Here is a 16,619-nt window from a genome sequence, read left to right on the forward strand (position 1 = left end):
AACAGCCAACACGGTTTGAGGGACGCTAAATCCTGTTTCACAAACCTACTGGAGTTCTATGACAGGGTGACAGCAGTAAGACAAGAGAGATAGGGGTGGGCGGATTGCATTTTCTTGGACTGTAATAAGGCGTTTGACACAGTTCCACACAAGAGATTAGTGCAAAAGCTGGAGGACCAGGCAGGAATAACAGGGAAGGCACTACAGTGGATCAGGGAATACCTGTCAGGAAGACAGCAGCGAGTCATGGTACGAGGCGAGGTGTCAGAGTGGGCGCCTTTGACGAGGGTGGTTCCACAAGGGTCAGTCCTAGGACCGGTGCTGTTTCTGGTACTTGTGAAGGAAATGACGGAAGGAATAGACTCCGAAGTGTCCCTGTTTGCAGACGATGTGAAGTAGATGGGAAGAATTCAATCGGACGAGGACAAGGCAGAATTACAAAGGGATCTGGACAGGCTGTAGGCCTGGTCCAGCAACTGGCTCCTGGAGTTCAACCCCACCAGGTGCAAAGTCATGAAGATTGGGGAAGGGCAAAGAAGACCGCAGACGGAGTACACTCTAGGGGGCCAGAGACTACAAACCTCACTCAAAAAAAAAAAAAGATCTTGGGACGAGTATAACATCAGGCACATCTCTTGATGCGCACATCAACCAAATAACTGCTGCAGCATATGGGCGCCTAGCAAACCTAAGAATAGCATTACGACATCTTAATAAGAAATCGTTCAGGACCCTGTACACTGTGTACGTTAGGCCCATATTGGAGTATGTGGCACCTGTTTGGAACCCACATATAGCAAAGCACGTAAAGAAACTAGAGAATGTGCAAAGGTTTGCAACTACACTAGTCCCAGAGCTAAGGGGTATGTCCTACGAGGAGAGGTTAAGGGAAATCAACCTGACGACACTGGAGGACAGGAGAGATAGGAGGTACATGATAACGACATAAAAAATTCTGAGAGGAATTGACAAAATTGACAGAGACAGAATGTTCCAGAGATGGGACACAGCAACAAGGGGTCACAGTTGGAAGCTGAAGACACAGATGAATCACAGGGATGTTAGGAAGTATTTCTTCAGCCACAGAGTAGTCAGTAAGTGGAATAGTTTGGGAAGCGATGTAGTGGAGGCAGGATCCATACATAGCTTTAAGCAGAGGTATGATAAAGCTCACGGTGCAGGGAGAGTGACCCAGTAGCGGCCACTGAAGAGGCGGGGCCAGGAGCTTGGACTTGACCCCTGCAACCACAACTAGGTGAGAACTAGGTGAGCACACACACACACACACACACACACACACACACACACACACACACACACACACACACACACACACACACACACACACAAACACACACTCACACACACACACACCCACACACACACACACACACACACACACACACACACACACACACACACACACACACACACACACACACACACACACACACACACACACACACACACACACACACACACACACACACACACACGTGGCATCTAGTCTCACACTTGCGGTCAGAAGGTCAAACACACACACGGGAGACTAGAGTTGTGAACACTTGAATGTTGTGCACATAAAAGTAAGTGATGTAAGAGGCGAGGTAACTAGCAGTGTTTCCCCAGGGCTCCACACTAGCAGTGTTTCCCCAGGGCTCCACACTAGCAGTGTTTCCCCAGGGCTCCACACTAGCAGTGTTTCCCCAGGGCTCCACACTAGCAGTGTTTCCCCAGGGCTCCACACTAGCAGTGTTTCCCCAGGGCTCCACACTAGCAGTGTTTCCCCAGGGCTCCACACTAGCAGTGTTTCCCCAGGGCTCCACACTAGCTGTGTTTCCCCAGGGCTCCACACTAGCTGTGTTTCCCCAGGGCTCCACACTAGCTGTGTTTCCCCAGGGCTCCACACTAGCAGTGTTTCCCCAGGGCTCCACACTAGCAGTGTTTCCCCAGGGCTCCACACTAGCAGTGTTTCCCCAGGGCTCCACACTAGCAGTGTTTCCCCAGGGCTCCACACTAGCAGTGTTTCCCCAGGGCTCCACACTAGCAGTGTTTCCCCAGGGCTCCACACTAGCAGTGTTTCCCCAGGGCTCCACACTAGCAGTGTTTCCCCAGGGCTCCACACTAGCAGTGTTTCCCCAGGTCTCCACACTAGCAGTGTTTCCCCAGGTCTCCACACTAGCAGTGCTTCCCCAGGGCTCCACACTAGCAGTGTTTCCCCAGGGCACCACACTATCAGTGTTTCCCCAGGGCTCCACACAAGCAGTGTTTCCCCAGGGCTCCACACTAGCAGTGTTTCCCCAGGGCTCCACACTAGCAGTGTTTCCCCAGGGCTCCACACTAGCAGTGTTTCCCCAGGGCTCCACACTAGCAGTGTTTCCCCAGGGCTCCACACTAGCAGTGTTTCCCCAGGGCTCCACACTAGCAGTGTTTCCCCAGGGCTCCACACTAGCAGTGTTTCCCCAGGGCTCCACACTAGCAGTGTTTCCCCAGGGCTCCACACTAGCAGTGTTTCCCCAGGGCTCCACACTAGCAGTGTTTCCCCAGGGCTCCACACTAGCAGTGTTTCCCCAGGTCTCCACACTAGCAGTGTTTCCCCAGGGCTCCACACTAGCAGTGTTTCCCCAGGGCTCCACACTAGCAGTGTTTCCCCAGGGCTCCACACAAGCAGTGTTTCCTCCGGGCTCCACACTAGCAGTGTTTCCCCAGGGCTCCACATTAGCAGTGTTTCCCCAGGGCTCCACACTAGCAGTGTTTCCCCAGGGCTCCACACAAGCAGTGTTTCCCCAGGGCTCCACACTAGCAGTGTTTCCCCAGGGCTCCACACTAGCAGTATTTCCCCAGGGCTTCACACTAGCAGTGTTTCCCCAGGGCTCCACACTAGCAGTGTTTCCCCAGGGCTCCACACTAGCAGTGTTTCCCCAGGGCTCCACACTAGCTGTGTTCCCCCGGGCTCCTCACTAGCTGTGTTTCCCCAGGGCTCCACACTAGCTGTGTTTCCCCAGGGCTCCACACTAGCAGTGTTTCCCCAGGGTTCTACACTAGCTGTACTCCCCCGGGCTCAACACTAGCAGTGTTTCCCCAGGGCTCCACACTAGCTGTGTTCCCCCGGGCTCCACACTAGCAGTGTTTCCCAAGGGCTCCACACTAGCTGTGTTCCCCCGGGCTCCACACTAGCTGTGTTTCCCCAGGGCTCCACACTAGCAGTGTTTCCCCAGGGCTCCACACTAGCAGTGTTTCCCCAGGGCTCCACACTAGCTCTGTTCCCCCGGGCTCCATACTGGCTGTGTTTCCCCAGGGCTCCACACTAGCTGTGTTTCCCCAGGGCTCCACATTAGCAGTGTTTCTCCAGGGCTCCACACTAGCAGTGTTTCCCCAGGGCTCCGCACTAGCTGTGTTCCCCCGGGCTCCACACTAGCAGTGTTTCCCCAGGGCTCCACACTAGCTGTGTTCCCCGGGCTCCACACTAGCAGTGTTTCCCCAGGGCTCCACACTAGCCTTTGTTCCCCAGGGCTCCACACTAGATGTGTTCCCCCAGGCCTCCACTCATGCCTGTGTTCTCCCAGGGCTCCACACTAGCCTGTGTTCCCCCAGGACTCCACACTAGCCTGTGTTCCCCCAGGGCTCCACACTAGCCTGTGTTCGCCCAGGGCACCACATTAGCCTGTGTTCCTCCAGGGCTCCACAGTAGATTGTGTTCCCTCAGGGCTCCACAGTAGCCTGTGTTCGCCGAGGGCTCCACATTAGCCTGTCTTCCTCCCGGGCTCCACAGTAGATTGTGTTCTCCCAGGGCTCCACACTAGCCTGTGTTCCTCCAGGGCTCCACAGTAGCCTGTGTTCCCCCAGGGCTCCAGAGTAGCCTATGTTCCCCCAGGGCTCCACACTAGCCTGTGTTCCCCCAGGGCTCCACACTAGCCTGTGTTCCCCCAGGGCTCCACAGTAGCCTGTGTTCGCACAGGGCTCCACATTAGCCTGTGTTCCTACAGGGCTCCACAGTAGATTGTGTTCCCTCAGGGCTCCACAGTAGCCTGTGTTCGCCCAGGGCTCCACATTAGCCTGTGTTCCTCCCGGGCTCCACAGTAGATTGTGTTCTCCCAGGGCTCCACACTAGCCTGTGATCCTCCAGGGCTCCACAGTAGCCTGTGTTCCCCCAGGGCTCCAGAGTAGCCTATGTTCCATCAGGGCTCCACACTAGCAGTGTTTCCCCAGGGCACCACACTAGCCTGTGTTCCCCAAGAACTTCACAGTAGCCTGTGTTCCCCCAGGGCTCCACAGTAGCCTGTGTTCCCCCAGGGCTCCACAGTAGCCTGTGTTATCCCAGGGCTCCACAGTAGCCTGTGTTCCTCCAGGTCTCCACGTTAGCTTGTGTTCCGCCAGGACTCTTGCTAGACACCCCTCAAGGGAGGTTCCTTGACGCTGGTGAGGGGCTCTTGATCTAGGGAATTGGATCTGTGCTCCAGTTCCCTGAATTGAGCCTCAATACCTTCCATCTTCCTCATAGGCGCTGTATAATCCTACGGGTTTAGCGCTTCCCCATAATTACAATAATCTTGCTAGACTACAGCAACTAATAACGAGTCAACCACTTTAACCAGCCACCTACTAGTCAGCCTCGTTAACCAGCCACCAACGAGTCAGCCTCGTTAACCAGCCACCAACGAGTCAGCATCGTTAACCAGCCACCAACGAGTCAGCCTCGTTAACCAGCCACCTACTAGTCAGCCTCGTTAACCAGCCACCAACGAGTCAGCCTCGTTAACCAGCCACCAACGAGTCAGCATCGTTAACCAGCCACCAACGAGTCAGCCTCGTTAACCAGCCACCAACGAGTCAGCCTCGTTAACCAGCCACCAACGAGTCAGCCTCGTTAACCAGCCACCAACGAGTCAGCCTCGTTAACCAGCCACCAACGAGTCAGTCTCGTTAACCAGCCACCAACCAGTCAGCCTCGTTAACCAGTAAACAACGAATCAGCCTCGTTAACCAGCCACCAACCAGTCAGCCTCGTTAACCAGCCACCAACTAGTCAGCCTCGTTAACCAGCCACCAACGAGTCAGCCTCGTTAACCAGCCACAAACGAGTCAGCCTCGTTAACCGGCCACCAACGAGTCAGCCTCGTTAACCAGCCACCAACGAGTCAGCCTCGTTAACCAGCCACCAAGGAGTCAGCCTCGTTAACCAGCCACCAACAAGTCAGGATCGTTAACCAGCCACCAACGAGTCAGCCTCGTTAACCAGCCACCAACGAGTCAGCCTCGTTAACCAGCCACCAACGAGTCAGCATCGTTAACCAGCCACCAACGAGTCAGCCTCGTTAACCAGCCACCAACCAGTCAACCTCGTTAACCAGCCAACAACGAGTCAGCCTCGTTAACCAGCCATCAACGAATCAGCCTCGTTAACCAGCCACCAACCAGTCAGCCTCGTTAACCAGCCACCAACGAGTCAGCCTCGTTAACCAGCCACCAACGAGTCAGCCTCGTTAACCAGCCACCAATGAGTCAGCCTCGTTAACCGGCCACCAACGAGTCAGCCTCGTTAACCAGCCACCAACGAGTCAGCCTCTTTAACCAGCCACCAAGGAGTCAGCCTCGTTAACCAGCCACCAACAAGTCAGGACCGTTAACCAGCCACCAACGAGTCAGCCTCGTTAACCAGCCACCGACGAGTCAGCCTCATTAACCAGCCACCAACGAGTCGGCATCATTAACCAGCCACCAACCAGTCAGCCTCGTTAATCAGCCACCAACGAGTCAGCATCGTTAACCAGCCACCAACGAGTCAGCCTCGTTAACCAGCCACCAATGAGTCAGCCTCATTAACCAGCCACCAACGAGTCAGCCTCGTTAACCAGCAACCAACGAGTCAGCCTCGTTAACCAGCCACCAATGAGTCAGCCTCATTAACCAGCCACCAACGAGTCAGTCTCGTTAACCAGCCACCAGCGGGTCAGCCTCGTTAACAAGCCACTAACGAGTCAGCCTCGTTAACCAGCCACCAACGAGTCAGCCTCGTTAACCAGCCACCAGCGAGACAGCCTCGTTAACCAGTCACCAACGAGTCAGCCTCGTTAACCAGCCACCAACGAGTCAGCATCGTTAACCAGCCACCAACGAGTCAGCCTCGTTAACCAGCCACCAACTAGTCAGCCTCGTTAACCAGCCACCAACGAGTCAACCTCGCTAACCAGCCACCAACGAGTCAGTCTCGTTAACCAGCCACCAATGAATCAGCCTCGTTAACCAGCCACCAAGGAATCAGCCTCGTTAACCAACTACCAAGGAGTCAGCCTCGTTAACCAGCCACCAAGGACTCAGCCTCGTTAACCAGCCACCAACGACTCAGCCTCGTTAACCAGCCACCAACCAGTCAGCCTCGTTAACCAGCCACAACGATTCAGCCTCGTTAACCAGCCACCAACGAGTCAGCCTTGTTAACCAGCCACCAACGAGTCAGCCTCGTTAACCAATCACCAACGAGTCAGCCTCGTTAACCAGCCACAAGAGAGTCAGCCTCGTTAACCAGTCACCAACGAGTCAGCCTCGTTAACCAGCCACCAACGAGTCAGCATCGTTAACCAGCCACCAAAGAGTCAGCCTCGTTAACCAGCCACCAACGAGTCAGCCTCGTTAACCTGCCACCAACGAGTCAGCCTCGTTAACCAGCCACCAACGAGTCAGCCTCGTTAACCAGCCACCAACGAGTCAGCCTCGTTAACCAGCCACCAACGAGTCAGCCTCGTTAACCAGCCACCAACGAGTCAGCCTCGTTATCCAGCCACCAACGAATCAGCCTCGTTAACCAGCCACCAACGAGTCAGCCTCGTTAACCAGCCACCAACTAGTCAGCCTCGTTAACCTGCCACCAATGAGTCAGCCTCATTAACCAGCCACCAACGAGTCAGTCTCGTTAACCAGCCACCAGCGGGTCAGCCTCGTTAACAAGCCACTAACTCGTTAACCAGCCACCAACGAGTCAGCCTCGTTAACCAGCCACCAGCGAGACAGCCTCGTTAACCAGTCACCAACGAGTCAGCCTCGTTAACCAGCCACCAACGAGTCAGCCTCGTTAACCAGCCACCAACGAGTCAGCCTCGTTAACCAGCCACCAACTAGTCAGCCTCGTTAACCAGCCACCAACGAGTCAACCTCGCTAACCAGCCACCAACGAGTCAGTCTCGTTAACCAGCCACCAATGAATCAGCCTCGTTAACCAGCCACCAAGGAGTCAGCCTCGTTAACCAACTACCAAGGAGTCAGCCTCGTTAACCAGCCACCAAGGACTCAGCCTCGTTAACCAGCCACCAAGGACTCAGCCTCGTTAACCAGCCACCAACGAGTCAACCTCGTTAACCAGCCACCAACCAGTCAGCCTCGTTAACCAGCCACAACGATTCAGCCTCGTTAACCAGCCACCAACGAGTCAGCCTTGTTAACCAGCCACCAACGAGTCAGCCTCGTTAACCAATCACCAACGAGTCAGCCTCGTTAACCAGCCACAAGCGAGTCAGCCTCGTTAACCAGCCACCAACGAGTCAGCCTCGTTAACCTGCCACCAACGAGTCAGGATCGTTAACCAGCCACCAACGAGTCAGCCTCGTTAACCAGCCACCAACGAGTCAGATTCGTTAACCGGCCACCAACCAGTCAGCCTCGTTAACCAGCAACCAAGGAGTCAACCTCGTTAACCAGCCACCAGCGAGTCAGCCTTGTTAACCAGCCACCAACAAGTCAGCCTCGTTAGCCAGCCACCAAAGAGTCAGCCTCGTTAACCAGCCACCAACCAGTCAGTTTCGTTAACCAGCCACAAAGGAGTCAGCCTCGTTAACCTGTCACCAAGGAGTCAGCCTCGTTAACCAACCACCAACGAGTCAGCCTCGTTAACCAGCCACCAACGAGTCAACCTCGTTAAGCAGCCACCAGCTAGTCAGCCTCGTTAACCAGCCACCAACGAGTCAACCTCGTTAACCAGCCACCAACGAGTCAGCCTCGTTAACCAGCCACCAACGAGTCAGCCTCGTTAACCAGCCACCAACGAGTCAGCCTCGTTAACCAGCCACCAACGAGTCAGCCTCGTTAACCAGCCACCAACGAGTCAGCCTCGTTAACCAGCCACCAACGAGTCAGCCTCGTTAACCAGCCACCAGCGAGTCAGCCTCGTTATCCAGCCACCAACGAATCAGCCTCGTTAACCAGCCACCAACGAGTCAGCCTCGTTAACCAGCCACCAACGAGTCAATTTCGTTAAGCAGCCACCAACGAGTCAGCATCGTTAACCAGCATCCAACCAGTCAGCCTCGTTAACCGGCCACCAACGAGTCAACCTCGTTAACCGGCCACCAACGAGTCAGCCTCGTTAACCGGTCACCAACGAGTCAGCCTTTGTTAACCAGCCACCAACCAGTCAGCCTCGTTAAGCAGCCACCAACGAGTCAGCCTCATTAACCAGCCACCAACAAGTCAGCCTCGTTAACCAGCCACCAACGAGCCAGCATCGTTAAGCAGCCACCAACGAGTCAGCATCTTTAACCAGCCACCAAGGAGTCACCCTCGTTAACCTGCCATCAAGGAGTCAGCCTCGTTAACCAACCATCAACGAGTCAGCCTCGTTAACCAGCCACCAACGAGTCAACCTCGTTAACCAGCCACCAACCAGTCAGCCTCGTTAACCAGCCACAATGAGTCAGTCTCGTTAACCAGCCACCAACGAGCCAGCCTTGTTAACCAGCCACCAACGAGCCAGCCTCGTTAACCAGCCACTAACGAGTCAGCCTCGTTAACCAGCCACTAATGAGTCAGCCTCGTTAACCAGCCACCAACCAGTCAGCCTTGTTAACCAGCCACCAACGAGTCAGCATCGTTAACCAGCCACCAACCAGTCAGCCTCGTTAACCAGCCACCAACGAGTCAGCCTCGTTAACCAGTCACCAACGAGTCAGCCTCGTTAACCAGCCAACAACGAATCAGCCTCGTTAACCAGCCACCAACGAGTCAGCCTCGTTAACCAGCCACCAACGAGTCAGCCTCATTAACCAATCACCAACGAGTCAGCCTCGTTAACCAGCCACCAACCAGTCAGCCTCGTTAACTGGCCACCAACAAGTCAGGATCGTTAACCAGCCACCAACGAGTCAGCCTCGTTAACCAGCCACCAACGAGTCAGCCTCGTTAACCAGCCACCAATGAGTCAGCATCGTTAACCTTCCACCAACCAGTCAGCCTTGTTAACCAGCGAAAAACGAGTCAGCATCGTTAACCAGCCACCAACGAGTCAGCCTCGTTAACCAGCCACCAACGAGTCAGCCTCGTTAACCAGCCACCAACGAGTCAGCCTCGTTAACCAGCCACCAACGAATCAGCCTCATTAACCAGCCACCAACGAGTCATCCTCGTTAACCACCCACCAACGAGTCAGCCTCGTTAACCAGCCACCAACGAGTCAGCCTCGTTAACCAGCCACCAACCAGTCAGCCTCGTTAACTGGCCACCAACGAGTCAGCCTCGTTAAGCAGCCACCAACGAGTCAGCCTCGTTAACCAGCCACCAACGAGTCAGCCTCGTTAACCAGCCACCAACAAGTCAGGATCGTTAACCAGCCACCAACAAGTCAGGATCGTTAACCAGCCACCAACGAGTCAGCCTCGTTAACCAGCCACCAACGAGTCAGCCTCGTTAACCAGCCACCAACGAATCAGCCTCGTTAATCAGCCTCCAACAAGTCAGGATCGTTAACCAGCCACCAACGAGTCAGCCTCGTTAACCAGCCACCAACTAGTCAGCCTCGTTAACCAGCCACCAACGAGTCAGCCTCGTTAACCAGCCACCAACGAGTCAGTCTCGTTAACCAGCCACCAACGAGTCAGCCTCGTTAACCAGCCACCAACGAGTCAGCCTCGTTAACCTGCCACCAACGAGTCAGGATCGTTAACCAGCCACCAACGAGTCAGCCTCGTTAACCAGCCACCAACGAGTCAGATTCGTTAACCGGCCACCAACCAGTCAGCCTCGTTAACCAGCAACCAAGGAGTCAACCTCGTTAACCAGCCACCAGCGAATCAGCCTTGTTAACCAGCCACCAACAAGTCAGCCTCGTTAGCCAGCCACCAAAGAGTCAGCCTCGTTAACCAGCCACCAACCAGTCAGTTTCGTTAACCAGCCACAAAGGAGTCAGCCTCGTTAACCTGTCACCAAGGAGTCAGCCTCGTTAACCAACCACCAACGAGTCAGCCTCGTTAACCAGCCACCAACGAGTCAACCTCGTTAAGCAGCCACCAGCTAGTTAGCCTCGTTAACCAGCCACCAACGAGTCAACCTCGTTAACCAGCCACCAACGAGTCAGCCTCGTTAACCAGCCACCAACGAGTCAGCCTCGTTAACCAGCCACCAACGAGTCAGCCTCGTTAACCAGCCACCAACGAGTCAGCCTCGTTAACCAGCCACCAACGAGTCAGCCTCGTTAACCAGCCACCAACGAGTCAGCCTCGTTAACCAGCCACCAACGAGTCAGCCTCGTTATCCAGCCACCAACGAATCAGCCTCGTTAACCAGCCACCAACGAGTCAGCCTCGTTAACCAGCCACCAACGAGTCAATCTCGTTAAGCAGCCACCAACGAGTCAGCATCGTTAACCAGCATCCAACCAGTCAGCCTCGTTAACCGGCCACCAACGAGTCAACCTCGTTAACCGGCCACCAACGAGTCAGCCTCGTTAACCGGTCACCAACGAGTCAGCCTTTGTTAACCAGCCACCAACCAGTCAGCCTCGTTAAGCAGCCACCAACGAGTCAGCCTCATTAACCAGCCACCAACAAGTCAGCCTCGTTAACCAGCCACCAACGAGCCAGCATCGTTAAGCAGCCACCAACGAGTCAGCATCGTTAACCAGCCACCAAGGAGTCACCCTCGTTAACCTGCCATCAAGGAGTCAGCCTCGTTAACCAACCATCAACGAGTCAGCCTCGTTAACCAGCCACCAACGAGTCAACCTCGTTAACCAGCCACCAACCAGTCAGCCTCGTTAACCAGCCACAATGAGTCAGTCTCGTTAACCAGCCACCAACGAGCCAGCCTTGTTAACCAGCCACCAACGAGCCAGCCTCGTTAACCAGCCACTAACGAGTCAGCCTCGTTAACCAGCCACTAATGAGTCAGCCTCGTTAACCAGCCACCAACCAGTCAGCCTTGTTAACCAGCCACCAACGAGTCAGCATCGTTAACCAGCCACCAACCAGTCAGCCTCGTTAACCAGCCACCAACGAGTCAGTCTCGTTAACCAGTCACCAACGAGTCAGCCTCGTTAACCAGCCAACAACGAATCAGCCTCGTTAACCAGCCACCAACGAGTCAGCCTCGTTAACCAGCCACCAACGAGTCAGCCTCGTTAACCAATCACCAACGAGTCAGCCTCGTTAACCAGCCACCAACCAGTCAGCCTCGTTAACTGGCCACCAACAAGTCAGGATCGTTAACCAGCCACCAACGAGTCAGCCTCGTTAACCAGCCACCAACGAGTCAGCCTCGTTAACCAGCCACCAATGATTCAGCCTCGTTAACCAGCCACCAACCAGTCAGCCTTGTTAACCAGCGACCAACGAGTCAGCATCGTTAACCAGCCACCAACGAGTCAGCCTCGTTAACCAGCCACCAACGAGTCAGCCTCGTTAACCAGCCACCAACGAGTCAGCCTCGTTAACCAGCCACCAACGAATCAGCCTCATTAACCAGCCACCAACGAGTCATCCTCGTTAACCACCCACCAACGAGTCAGCCTCGTTAACCAGCCACCAACGAGTCAGCCTCGTTAACCAGCCACCAACCAGTCAGCCTCGTTAACTGGCCACCAACGAGTCAGCCTCGTTAAGCAGCCACCAACGAGTCAGCCTCGTTAACCAGCCACCAACGAGTCAGCCTCGTTAACCAGCCACCAACAAGTCAGGATCGTTAACCAGCCACCAACGAGTCAGCCTCGTTAACCAGCCACCAACGAGTCAGCTTCGTTAACCAGCCACCAACGAATCAGCCTCGTTAATCAGCCTCCAACAAGTCAGGATCGTTAACCAGCCACCAACGAGTCAGCCTCGTTAACCAGCCACCAACGAATCAGCCTCGTTAACCAGCCACCAACGAGTCAGCCTCGTTAACCACCCACCAACGAGTCAGCCTCGTTAACCAGCCACCAACGAGTCAGCATCGTTAACCAGCCACCAACCAGTCAGCCTCGTTAACCGGCCACCAACGAGTCAGCCTCGTTAACCAGCCACCAACGAGTCAGCCTCGTTAACCAGCCACCAACGAGTCAGCATCGTTAACCAGCCACCAACAAGTCAGCCTCGTTAACCAGATACCAAGGAGTCAGCCTCGTTAACCAGCCACCAACGAGTCAGCCTCGTTAACCAGCCACCAACGAGTCAGCATCGTTAACCAGCCTCCAACAAGCCAGGATCGTTAACTAGCCACCAACGAGTCAGGATCGTTTACCAGCCAGCAACGAGTCATCCTCGTTAACCAGCCACCAACGAGTCAGCCTCGTTAACCAACCACCAAAGAGTCAGCATCGTTAACCAGTCACCAACCAGTCAACCTCGTTAACCGGCCACCAACGAGTCAGCCTCGTTAACCAGCCACCAACGAGTCAAGCTCGTTAACCAGCCACCAACGAGTCAGCCTCGTTAACCAGCCACCAACGAGTCAGCCTCGTTATCCAACCACCAACGAGTCAGCATCGTTAACCAGCCCCCAAGGAGTCAGGATCGTTAACCAGCCACCAAGGAGTCATGATCGTTAACCAGCCACCAACGAGACAGCCTCGTTAACCAGCCACCGACGAGTCAGCCTCGTTAACCAGCCACCAACGAGTCAGCCTCGTTAACCAGCCACCAACGAGTCAGCCTCGTTAACCAGCCACCAACGAGTCAGCCTCGTTAACCAGCCACCAACGAGTCAGCCTCGTTAACCAGCCACCAAGGAGTCAGCCTGGTCATGGACGCTCGGTTATCTACAACACACCTGCTCTCTTACTGCAAGAGTCGATATTTTATTTGTAAATATGCAACTGTTGCATCCCCATGTTGCAACCCCCCACCCCCACCCGTCACTGGTGCCACGCACAAATGTAACGAAAAGAGGCGCGGAACGGGCGGAAAGAGGCGCGGAACGGGCGGAAAGAGGCGGGGAAGGGGCGGAAAGAGGCGGGGAAAGACGAAAGAAATTGATAAGGGTGATGAATGATGTGTGATGGAACAGGGATGGAGAAGGTAAAAGTGAATGGAGGGAGTAGGGAGGATAGGTGGGGAGGAGCAGGGAGAAGCGGGGATCAGCGGGGAGCGGCGGGGAGGAGGGGGGAGCAGCGAGGAAGTGTGATACAAATGATTCTGATAACACGCAGCCAAACAAGTGTTCCTGGAGGAAGAACTGAAATTAACGTGATATACTCCAGTCTTTTTGGTAGTGCATACAGTATTTTCCGGCATATAAGGCGCACGACAGAAGTATCATCACGGTAAATCAGTAATCGTATTCACGGGTTAATTACCCTCTCTTACCTACTCTAAAGCGTGACCCAAAGGCTACCCTTAACCTTAACCTTGAGTCTACAAGGCGCAGGCTGATTTTCAAAGGATTTTTGTGGGAAAAAAAGCGCGCCTTATATGCCGAAAATATGATACTTTCTTCCAGTATTGTTGGTACTGTGTACTTATGTTTACAAGTATCGTACTTTGCTACTTGTAAAACCTTTCTATGTTGCGGAAGTCAGTTTCTAATATACAAGTCTCCGAGACATACACAAGTCCTATGTCCACTACACAAGTCCTATGTCCACTACACAAGTCCTGTGTCCACTACGTAAGTCCTATGTCCACTACACAAGTCCTAAGTCCACTGCACAAGTCCTATGTCCACACCACAAGCCCTGTGTCCACTACACAAGTCCTATGCCCACTACACAAGTCCTAAGTCCACTGCACAAGTCCTATGTCCACTACACAAATCCTATGTCCACTACATAAGTCCTATGTCCACTACACAAGTCCTATGTCCACTACACAAGTCCTGTGTCTACTACACAATTCCTAAGTCCACTACACAAGTCCTAAGTCCACTGCAGAAGTCCTAAGTCCACTACACAAGTCCTAAGTCCACTACACAAGTTCTAAGTTCACTACACAAGTCCAATGTCCACTACACAATTCCTATGTCCACTACACAAGTCCTAAGTCCACTACACAAGTCCTAAGTAAACTGCACAAGTCCTAAGTCCACTACACAAGCCCTACGTCCACTGCACAAGTCCTAAGTCCACTACACAAGTCCTATGTCCACTACACAAGTCCTATGTCCACCAAGCAAGTCCTAAGTCCACTACACAAGTCCTAAGTAAACTGCACAAGTTCTATGTCCACTAAACAAGTGCTATGTCCACTACACAATTCCTGTGTCCACTACACAAGTCCTGAGTCCACTTCACAAGTCCTAAGCCCACTACACAAGTCCTAAGTCCACTACACAAGTCCAAAGTCCATTGCACAAGTCGTAAGTCCACTACACAAGTCCTATGTCTACTACACAAGTCTTATATCCACTACACAAGTCCTATGTCCACTACATAAGCCCTGTGTCCACTACACAAGCCCTGTGTCCACTACACAAGTCCTAAGTCCACTACACAAGTCTTAAGTCTATTACACAAGTCCTGTGTCCACTATTCAAGTCCTATATCCACTACACAAGTCCTGTGTCCACTACACAAGTCCTGTGTCCACTACCCAAGTCATGTGTCCACTACACAAGTCCTGTGTCCACTACACAAGTCCTGTGTCCACTACACAAGTCCTATGTCCACTACACAAGTCCTGTGCCCTCTACACAAGTCGTGTGTCCACTACACAAGTCATGTGTCCACTACACAAGTCCTGTGTCCACTACACAAGTCTTGTGTCCACTACACAAGTCCTGTGTCCGCTACACAAGTATTGTGTCCACTACACAAGTCCTGTGTCCACTACACAAGTCTTGTGTCCACTACACAAGTCCTGTGTCCGCTACACAAGTATTGTGTCCACTACACAAGTCCTGTGTCCACTACACAAGTCTTGTGTCCACTAAACAAGTCCTGTGTCCACTACACAAGTATTGTGTCCACTATACAAGTCCTGTGTCTACTAAACAAGTTCTGTTTCCACTACACAAGTATTGTGTCCACTACACAAGTCCTGTGTCCACTACACAAGTCCTGTGTCCACTACACAAGTATTGTGTCCACTACACAAGTCCTGTGTCCACTACACAAGTCCTGTGTCCACTACACAAGTCTTGTGTCCACTACACAAGTATTGTGTCCACTACACAAGTATTGTGTCCACTACACAAGTCTTGTGTCCACTAAACAAGTCCTGTGTCCACTACACAAGTATTGTGTCCACTACACAAGTCCTGTGTCCACTACACAAGTCCTGTGTCCACTACGCAAGTATTGTGTCCACTATACAAGTCCTGTGTCCACTAAACAAGTCCTGTGTCCACTACACAAGTCCTGTGTCCACTACACAAGTCCTGTGTCCACTACACAAGTATTGTGTCCACTATACAAGTCCTGTGTCCACTAAACAAGTCCTGTGTCCACTACACAAGTCCTGTGTCCACTACACAAGTCCTGTGTCCACTACACAAGCATTGTGTCCACTACACAAGTCCCGTGTCCACTGCACAAGTCCTGTGTCCACTACACAAGTCCTGTGTCCACTACACAAGTCTTGTGTCCACTACACAAGTCCTGTGTCCACTACACAAGTCCTGTGTCCACTACACAAGTCCTGTGTCCACTACACAAGTCTTGTGTCCACTACACAAGTCCTGTGTCCACTACACAAGTCCTGTGTCCACTACACAAGTCCTGTGTCCACTAAACAAGTCCTGTGTCCACTACACAAGTCCTGTGTCCACTACACAAGTCCTGTGTCCACTACACAAGTCCTGTGTCCACTACACAAGTCCTGTGTCCACTACACAAGTCCTGTGTCCACTACACAAGTCCTATGTCCACTACACAAGTCTTGTGTCCACTACACAAGTCCTATCCCCACTACACGAGTCTCGTCTCTGTGAGATACATCAGACGATCTAAATACATGCAACATCTCCACTGCAGACATTATTTTCACCACACAGGTCACAAAGTTATAATTCAACATCAACCTGCAGTATCAAAAGGAAACTAGACGACGTTTCCCCTCGTTATTGGTTTACAGCGAGTCGAAACATCGTCTGAAAATTCCTTCTGGAATATTTCATTAAAATGAAGGTTTCGAACACGGAGTATTGCAGGTACTACCACCTTTCTTGTAGCCACTGATGTGATAGAGGTCGTCACTCTCATCAGGAAGTTTTCACGACTTGATGGACTGATTACATCGACTCCAGGCTGAGGGACTGATTACCTCAATTTCTTTCTGATCTTCACTGTTCTTTGCGCTGGACTAATGAAGCCACTGTGTGGCGAAACTTTTCCTCAATAAACATGTGTCTAATTTATCAGGAAGAGGAGAGATTCATCGCTCATGAAGAGGACTGAGTTCTTAATTGTGAGGTAGTTGTGAATGGTTCCAGAAATGTACTGTATGTAG

This window comes from Cherax quadricarinatus, unplaced genomic scaffold (genome assembly GCF_038502225.1).
Source record: "Cherax quadricarinatus isolate ZL_2023a unplaced genomic scaffold, ASM3850222v1 Contig4, whole genome shotgun sequence".
Taxonomy (NCBI): Eukaryota; Metazoa; Arthropoda; class Malacostraca; order Decapoda; family Parastacidae; genus Cherax; species Cherax quadricarinatus.